The sequence below is a fragment of the Colobus angolensis genome, unplaced genomic scaffold, assembly GCF_000951035.1.
Source record: "Colobus angolensis palliatus isolate OR3802 unplaced genomic scaffold, Cang.pa_1.0 Scaffold53, whole genome shotgun sequence".
Taxonomy (NCBI): Eukaryota; Metazoa; Chordata; class Mammalia; order Primates; family Cercopithecidae; genus Colobus; species Colobus angolensis.
The window spans coordinates 9824707-9834820 of NW_012118821.1; positions in this window are offsets into that span (position 1 = coordinate 9824707).

A 10114-nucleotide genomic window follows, 5' to 3' on the forward strand; every position below is an offset into this window, starting at 1 on the left:
AGATACAAAAAAAAAAGAAAAAAAAAAACTTCAGGGCAATATCTTTGATGAACATTGATGCAAAAATCCTCAATAAAATATTGCTAAACTGAATCTAGCAGCACAGCAAAAAGCTTGTTGGACTTCTGGGGAAAATGGCAGATCGGAAACAGGACTAACTTACAGCTCCCACTTGAATGGACAGCAGAATGTGGAGACCCACACTACAAACTTTTGCTCCAAGAACTACCACAGGAACATACCAGGATGTATGGGAGGTTGGTAGCCTGGGACAAGTTCTCCGCCCTGCTCACCAGCTGCCTGGAAATAAATTAAGTGATATGGGCTGAGCACAGTGGGAATGAGACTGGCCTTTCAGGCTGCAGGCTGCCTGGGAGCAGGGTGAGTCCAATGGCTGCCAGTTTTCCCCCACTTCCCTGATGACCTGTGTGATGCCACAGAGGCAGCCATAATCACCCTGGGAACGTAACTCCATTGGTCTGAGAACCACACCCCCACCTTCCCACGGCAGCTGCCGCAAGCCCCAACCTGAAAAAATCTGAGCTCAGACATGCCTAACCCTGCGCCTACCTGATGGTCTCTCTCTACCCACCCTGGATAGCTAAACACAAAAAAACATAATTCCTTGGGAGCTCTAGGGCCCTGCTCACCACCTGAGAAACCTGAATACTTACCCAAAGGCAAACCTAGGGCAAACTTGTTTCCTCCCTATACAACCCCAGTTGATTACACTCTTGAAAATGCCACCTCCTGGCTGGAGGCCAACCAACACAAATCCAGTGCACTTAACAAAACTACAACCAAAGATCTTCATGGAGTCCACTTTACCTCCCTGCCACCTTCTCCAGAGCAGGTGCTGGTATCCACAGCTGAGAGACCTGAAGACAGATCACATCACAGGACTCTTTGCAGACACTCCCCAGTACCAGCCCAGAGCCCAGTAGCTCTGCCAGTGGCTAGATCCAGAAAAGAAATAACAATTACTATAGTTTGGCTCTCAGTAAACCCCATCACTAGGGGAAAGGGGAGAGCACCACATTAAAGGAGTGCCCCATGGGACAAAATAATCTGAACAGCAGCCCTTGAGTCCCAAATCCCTCTGACAGAGTCTACCCAAATGAAAAGGAACCAGAAAAACAATTCTGGTAATATGACAAAACAAGGTTCTTTAATAGCCCCAAAAATGTACACTAGCTCACTAGCAATGGATCCAAACCAATACGAAATCTCTAAATTACCAGAAAAAGAATTCAGAAGGCCAACTATTAAGCTAATCAAGCAAGCACCAGAGAAAGGTGAAGTCCAACTTGAAGATACCAAGAAGGTTATACAGAACATGAATGGAAAAATCTCCAGTAAAATAGCATAAATAAAAAACAATCACAACTTCTGGAAATTAAGGACACATGTAGAGAACAGCAAAATGCACTGGAAAGACTCAGCAATAGAATTGAACAAGCAGAAGAAAGAGCTTCAGAGTTTGAAGACAAGGCTTTCAAAGTAACCCAATCTGACAAAGACAAGGAAAAGAAATAAAAAATAATGAACAAAGCCTTCAAGAAGTTTGGGATTAAATTAAACAACCAAACCTAAGAATAACTGGTATGCCTGAGGAAGAAGAGAAATCTAAAAGCTTGAAAAACATATTTAAGGGAACAATTGATGAAAACTTACCTGGTCTTGCTAGATATCTAAACATTTAAATACAAGAAGCTCAAAGAACACCTGGGAAATTCATCACAAAAAGATCATCGCCTAGGCACAAAGTCATCAGGTTATCTAAAGTCAAGACAAAGGAAAGAATCTTAAGAGCCATGAGACAAAAGCATCAGGTAACCTATAAAGGAAAACCTATCTGATTAACAGCAGATTTCTTAGCAGAAACCGTACACGCTAGAAGGGATTGGAGTTTTACCTTTAGCCTCCTTAAACAAAACAAGTATCAGTCAAGAATTTTGTATCCAGCGAAACTAAGCTTCATAAATGAAGGAAAGATACAGTCTTTTTCAGACGAATGCTGAGAGAATTTGCCACTACCAAGCCAGCACTACAAAAACTGCTAAAAGGAGCTCCAAATATTGAAACAAACCCTTGAAATACACCAAAAAAACTCCTTAAAACATAAATCTCACAGGACCTATAAAACAACACAATGAAAAAGACTAAGGTATTCAGGCAACAAATAATACAATGAATAGGATAGTACCTTATATCTCAATACTAACATGGAACATAAATGGCCTAAATGCTCCCACTTAAAAGATACAGAATGGCAAAATGGATAAGAGTTCACCAACCAGTACTTGCTGTCTTCAAGAGACTCACCTGACACATAAGGATTCACATAAACGTAAGGTAAAGAAGTGGGAAAAGATATTCCATGCAAATGGACACCAAAAGCAAGTAGGAGTAGCTATTCTTATATCAGACAAAACAAACTTTAAAGCCACAGCAGCTAAAAAAGACAAAGATGGACATTATAAGGATAAAGGGATTAGTCCAACAAGAAAACATAATAAATAAAAAGGACTGTAGGCAGCAGAGACAGGTACAGGAAGCACCACACTACCCTATTGATACAGCCTAGATTCAGAGGTCAGCAGATCTTGAGACAACGAAAATAAACTTGGTAATAATAATAAAAAAAGAAATCAAGATGGAAATTTAAACATTTTTTGAACTGAATGATGATAGTAACACAACCTATCAAAACCTCTGGGATACAGCAGAAGTGTTGCTAAGAGGAACATTTAGAGCATTGACTTCAACAAAAAGTCGAAAAGACCACAGATGGAAAATCTAAGGCCACACCTCGAGGAGCTAGACAAACAAGAACAAACCAAACTCAAACTCAGCAGAAGAAAAGAAATAACCAAGATGAGAGCAGAACTAAATGAAATTAACACACAAAAAAATACAAAAGATAAACAAAATGAAAAGCTGGTTCTTTGAAAAGATAAATAAAATGGATAGACCAGTAGTACGATTAATCAAAAAAAGGAGAGAGAAGATCCAAATAAGCTTAACTAGAAATGAAATGGGAGCTATTACAACCAATACCACAGAAATACAAAAGACCATTCAGGGCTTCTGGTATAAAAATAGGCAGATAGACTAATAGAACAGAATAGAGAACTCATAAATAAAGCCAAATACTTACAGCCAACTGATCTTTGACAAAACAAACAAAAACATAAAGTGGGGAAAGGACACCTTATTCAACAAATGGTGCTGGGACAATTGTCAAGCCACATGTAGAAGAATGAAGCTGGATGCTTATCTCTCACCTCATAAAAGAAATCAACTCAAGGTAGATCAAATACTTAAATCTAAGACCCGAAACCATAAAAAAATCTAGAAAAAAATATTGGAAAAACCCTTCTATACATTGGCTTAGGCAAAGACTTCTCGACCAAGAACACAAAAACAAATGCAACAAAAACAAAGATAAATAGATGTGACTTAATTAAACTAAAAAGCTTTTGCACAGCAAAAGAAATAATCAGCAGAATAAACAGACAACCCACAGTGTGGGAGAAAATCTTTGCAATCTATACACCTAACAAAGGACTAATATCCAGAATCTACAAAAAACTCAAACAAATCGGCAAGAAAAAAAACAAATAATCCCATCAAGAAGTGGGCTAAGGACATGAATAGATAATTCTCAAAAGAAGATATACAAATGGCCAAACATATGAAAAAATGCTCAACATCACTAATTATCAGGGAAATGCAAATCAAAACCACAATACAATGCCACCTTACTCCTGCAAGAATGGCCATAATCAAAAAATCAGTAAATAATAGATGTTGGCATGGGTGTGGTAAAAAGGGGACACTCCTACACTCCCGGTGGGAATGTAAACTAGTGCAGCCACTATGAGAAACAGTGTGGAGATTCCTTAAAGAACTAAAAGTAGAACTACCGTCTGATCCAGCAATCCCACTACTGGGTATCTACCCAGAGGAAAAGAAGTCATCATGTGAAAAAGATACTTGCACATGCATGTTTATAGCAGCACAACTTGCAATTGCAAAAATATGGAACCAGGCCAAATGCCCATCAATCAATGAGTGGATAAAGAAAATGTAGTATATATATATATATACACACACACACACACACACACACACACACATACACACCATGGAATACTACTCATCCATTAAAAAAAGAATAAAATAATGGCATTTGCAGCAACCTGGGTAGAATTGGAGACCATTATTCTAAGTGAAGTAACTCAGGAATGGAAAACCAAATATCATATGTTCTCACTTATAAGTGGGAGCTAAGCTATGAGGAAATAAAAGCCTAAGAATAATACAATGGGCTGGGGACTCTGGGAGAGGCATGAGAGGGGTGTGAGGGATACAAGACCACATACTGGGTACAGTGTACACTGCTTGGGTGACGGGTGCACCAAAATCTCAGAAATCACTACTAAAAAACTTATTCATGTAACCAAAAACCACTTGTTTCCCAAAAGCCTATTGAAATGAAAAAATAGATTAAAGACTTAAATCTAAGACCTCGGACTGTGAAACTGCTACAAGAAAACATTGGAATAACTCTCCATCCAGGACATTGGCCTGGGCAAAAATTTCCTAAGTAATACCCAACAAGCATAGGCAATGAAGGCAAAAATGGACAAATGGGATCACATCAAGTAAAAAACTTCTGCACAGCAAAGGATACAGTCAACCAAGGGAAGAGACAACCCACAGAATGGTAGAAAATATTTGCAAACAACTCATCTGATGAGGTATTAACAACTAGATGATAGAAGAAGCTCAAACAACTCTATAAAAAGTCTAATAATCCAATTTTTTAAATGAGCAAAAGATCTGAATAGACATTTTTAAAAGAAGATATACAAATAGCAAACAGGCATATTAAAAGGTGCTGAACATCACTGATCATCAGAGAAATGCAAGTCAAAACTACAATGGGATATAATCTCACCCCAGTTGAAATGGCTTATATGCAAAAGACGAGCAATAACAAATGCTGGCGAGGATGTGGAGAAAAGGGAACCCTCATATACTGTTGGTGGGAATGTAAATTAGCACAGCTACAAGGAAGAATAGTTTGGAGGTTCCTCAAAAAACTAAAACTAGAGCTACCACCCCATCTCCCTACTGAGTATACACTCAAAAGAAAGGAAATCAGTATACCAAAGAGATATCTTTACTCCCATGTTTGTTGCAGCACGGTTCACAATAGCCAAGATTTGGAAGCAACCTAAGTGTCCATCAACAGATGAATGGGTAAAGAAAAGGTGGTACGTATTCACAAAGGAGTACTATTCAGCCATAAAAAAGAATGAGATCCCGTCATTTTCAACAACACAGATGGAACCGGAGGTCATTATGTTAAATGAAATAAACCAGGCACAGAAAGACAAAAATCACATATTGTCACTTATTTGTGGGATCTAAAAATCAAAACAATTGAACTCATGGACATAGAGAATAGAAGAATAATTATCAGAAGCTAGGAAGGGTATTAGGGGGTGGAGGAGAAGCGGGGATTGTTAATAGGTACCAAAAAAAGCTAGAAGGAATGAATAAGACCTACTATTTGATAGCACAACAGGGTGAATGCAGTCAATAATCACTGTAAATTTTTAAAACTTAAAAAGTATAATTGCATTGTTAATTACACAAAGGATAAATGCTTGAGGGGATGGATACTCCATTCTCCATGATGTGATTATTATGCATTGCATGCCTGTATTAAAACATTTCATGTACCCCATAATAATATATACACACAAATACATATACCATGGAATACTACTCAGCCATAAAAAGGAATGAAATCATAGCATTCACAGCAATCTGGATAGAATTGAAGACCATTGAAGAATCTGGATGGAATTGAAGAGCATTATTCTAAGTGAAGTAACTCAGGAATGAAAAACCAAACATCGTATGTTCTCACTCATAAGAGGGGGCTAAGCTATGGGAATGCAAAAGCATAAGAATGATACAGTAGACTTTGGGGACTCAGGGGGAAGCATGGGAGGTGCATGAGTGATAAAAGACTACACATGGGGTACAGTGTACACTGCTCAGATGATGGGTGCACCAAAATCTCAGAAATCACTGTGAAAGAACTTATTAAGTTAACCAAATGCCACCTGTTCCCCAAAAAGTATTGGAAAAAAAAAAAAAAAAAGCTTATCCAGCTCAGTTAAGTTGACTTCATCCCCAGGATGCAAGGTTAGTTCAATATACGCAAATCAATAAATGTGACTAATCACATAAAGAGAACTAACACAAAAACCATATGATTCTCTCAATAGATGCAGAAAAGGCCTTTGGTAAAATTCAACACCCCTTCATGTTAAAAACCCTCAATAAACTAGGTATTGAAAGAACACATCTCAAAATAATAAGAGCCATATATGACAAACCCATAGCCAATATCATATTGAATGGGCAAAAGCTGGAAGCATTCACCTTGAAAACAGTGACAAGACAAGGGTGCCCTCTCTCACCACTCCTATTCCACATGGTATTACAAGTTCTAGCCAGGGCAATCAGGCAACAGAAAGACGTAAAGCATACTCAAATAGGAAAACAGGAAGTCAAACTATCTTTATCTGCATGTAACATGATGCTATATCTATTGCAGAAAACCCCATCATCTCAACCCAAAAGCCTCTTAAGCTGATAAGCAACTTTGGCAAAGTCTCAGGATACAAAGTCAATGTGCAAAAATCACTAGCATTCCTACACACCAACAACAGGCAAGCCAAGAGCCAAATCATGAATGAACTCCCATTCACAATTGCCACAAAAAGAATAAAATATCTAGGAATGCACCTAACAAGGGATGTGAAAGACCTCTTCAAGGAGAACTACAAATCACTGCTCAAGGAAACAAGAGAGGACACAAACAAATGGAAAAACATTCCATGCTCAGGGAGAGAAGGAATCAATATTGTGAAAATGGCCATGCTGCCCAAAGTAATTTATAGATTCAATGCTATTGCCATTAAACTACCATTGACATTCTTCTCAGAATTAGAAAAAAAACTATTTTAAAACTCATATGAAACCAAAAAAGTGCCTGAATAGCCAAGACAATCCTAAGCAAAAAGAACAAAGCTGGAGGCATCACGCTACCTGACTTCAAGCTATGCTACAGGGCTACAGTAACCAAAACAGCACGGTTATGGTACAAGAACAGACATATAGACCAATAGAACAGAATAGAGAACTCAGAAATAAGACCTACAAAGACACACCTGCAAACATCTGATCTTCAACAAACCCGACAAAAACAAGCAATGGGGAAAGGATCTCCTATTTAGTAAATGGTACTGGGAAAACTGGCTAGCCATATGCAGAAAACAGAAACTGGACCCCTTCCTTACACCTTATACAAAAATTAACTCAAGATGGATTAAAGACTTAAATGTAAAACCCAAAATCATAAAAACCCTAGAAGAAAATCTAGGCAATAACATTCAGGACACAGGCACGGGCAAAGACTTCATGATGAAAATGTCAAAAGCGGTTGCAGCAAAAGCCAACATTGACAAATGGGATCTAATTAAACCTAAGAGCTTCTGCACAGAAAAAGAAACTATCATCAGAGTGAACAGACAACCTACAGACTGGGAGAAAATTTTTGCACTCTATGCATCTGACAAAAATCTAATAGCCAGAGTTGACAAGAAACTTAAACAAATTTACAAGAAAAAAACACCATCAAAGTAGGCAAAGGACATGAGCAGACACCTCTCAAAAGAAGATATACATGTAGTCAACAAACATGAAAAAAAACTCAACACTGATCATTAGAGAAATGCAAATCAAAACCACAATGAGATACCATCTCATGCCATCAGAATGGCTATTATTAAAAAGTCAAAAAACAACAGATGCTGGTGTGGTTGCAAGAAAAAAGGAATACTTTTACACCATTGGTGAGAGTATAAATTAGTTCAGCCATTATGGATGACTGTGGTGATTTCTTAACAGACCTAGAGACAGGAACACATTTGACCCAGCAATCCCATTACTGGGTATATGCCCAAAGGAATATAGATCATAAAGATACATGCACACATATGTTTATTGCAGCACTATTCACAATAGCAAAGATACAGAATCAACTTAAATGCCCACAATGGTAGACTGGATAAAGAAAATGTGGTACATATACACCATGGAATACTATGCAGCCATAAAAAGGAAAGAGATCATGTCCTTTGCAGGGACACGGACAGAGTTGGACGCCATTATCCTCAGCAAAATAACACAGGAACAGACAACCAAACACCATATATTCTCACTTATAAGTCAGAGCTGAATGACAAGAACACATGGACACATGGAGGGAAACAGTACACACTGGGGCCTGTTGGAGGGGGGCTGTGAGGGGAGGGAGAGCATCAGGAAGAATAGCTAATGGGTGCTGGGCTTAACACCTAGGAGATGGGATGATCTGTGCCACAAACCACTGTGACACATGTTTACCTATAGAACACACCTGCACATCCTGCACATGTACCCCTGAACTTAAAAGTTGAAGAAAAAAATAGAGAATCACAGATTGTCATCTCAAACTCTTCATTTTTCTGAATATGATATAAATTTGTATCTTATAAAAGAAATCATACTAAGATTTTTTTAATTGCTATTGTATGCTGTATATACCAGGGAAATAGTTGATAAAGCTTCGAAACAAGATAAAATCCAAAGTGTTTTTATTTTGTATTGTTACCTGGTTATTATACCTATTATGTTTCTATACTTTTACTTTTCATATTTTTTCCCAAATAACCAAAATAACCTTAGAATATTTTTAAGGTAATAGCCCTCCTTCCATGTGATCCTTACTCATTTTTGGGCCATTTAATGAGAAAATATTCTTTCCTTTCAGGATATTATCTCTAGCTGGGTTAAAAAAAAAATTAACACTAAAATACTTCAAAAATAATAAGATCCCATGGGCAAAGTCCTGCCATGAGATATATGATGGTAACCTTTGCTAAAACAACAGGAGTGGCATGTCTGTTCTCTAAACATAAAATTTAGACCAGTGAATTTTACTCCAAGTGGACACACCCAATTGCTATAGAGTTGACTTTACACCAAATGACAACAATTAATCTATGACATTCTGGTTGGCTTAAAGGGAATTTTCCTTGATGTCTTGCCATTCCTGTATTTAATCCATAACCATTCTTCCTTTAGTCTAGAAACAAAACATATTTGAAGGGCTTTAAAAATAGAATCAGCTACCCATTGTTTATGCATAGGGTTTTAAATGGATGGTGAACCTGTTCTGTCTTCACAGTTTTGCCAGAAAATTAGACTCCAGAAAGGGACGATGTGTATGCACGTCAGAGCCCTAACAAGCACCAAGGGTTCCAGGCCCCGACGTTGGGTCACGCAGGGACGAGGAAAGCCTCGCATGCACGGGACTCACAGCCTGGCTATAACTCTGATCCTGTCTCTAATGAGCCGGGGTAGAAATAAAAAATAATAAATAAAGAGTTCAGGAGCAGGAGACAGGCACATTCCTAGTGAGCCAGGCTCTGTCTGGTGAAAACCCAGATGAAATACAAACAACATTGTCCAGAAGCACACAAATGGCACAAAGGAGATACGGTCTGAGGCAACCTCAAAGGGCAAGTAGGTTTTGATTAGTCAAAGGAGCGGGGAAAAGAGCTTCCTAATAGAGAGAACAGCACAAGCAAAGGTAGGGGATATGACAACACACAGCACATTCAGGGAACAGCCAGAGGGCAGCTATTAATCCCACATCTTTGAGAAGGGAGTCGCATAGCACCCGCGCACACTGATAGCGGACCCGCCTCGCTCCGGTCCTGATCCCATTAATTATAAGAAGCACAGCGTCCAGCTTCCTTATTCTCATCTCATTAGGTAAAAATGACAGAACTTGCATGGTTAGGAAGAACGTTTTTCACTCCAGCTAGAATGGTTATTAGTCCAAAATTGCTATACTTTCTCCATGATTTAACATACACTTTCAACATCATTAGCTTGTAATATGTCTCAGCCTCTACATTAATTTACAGTCATCGACTCAACACAATGACTCTAAAATAATATGAGGAATGACTGCTCT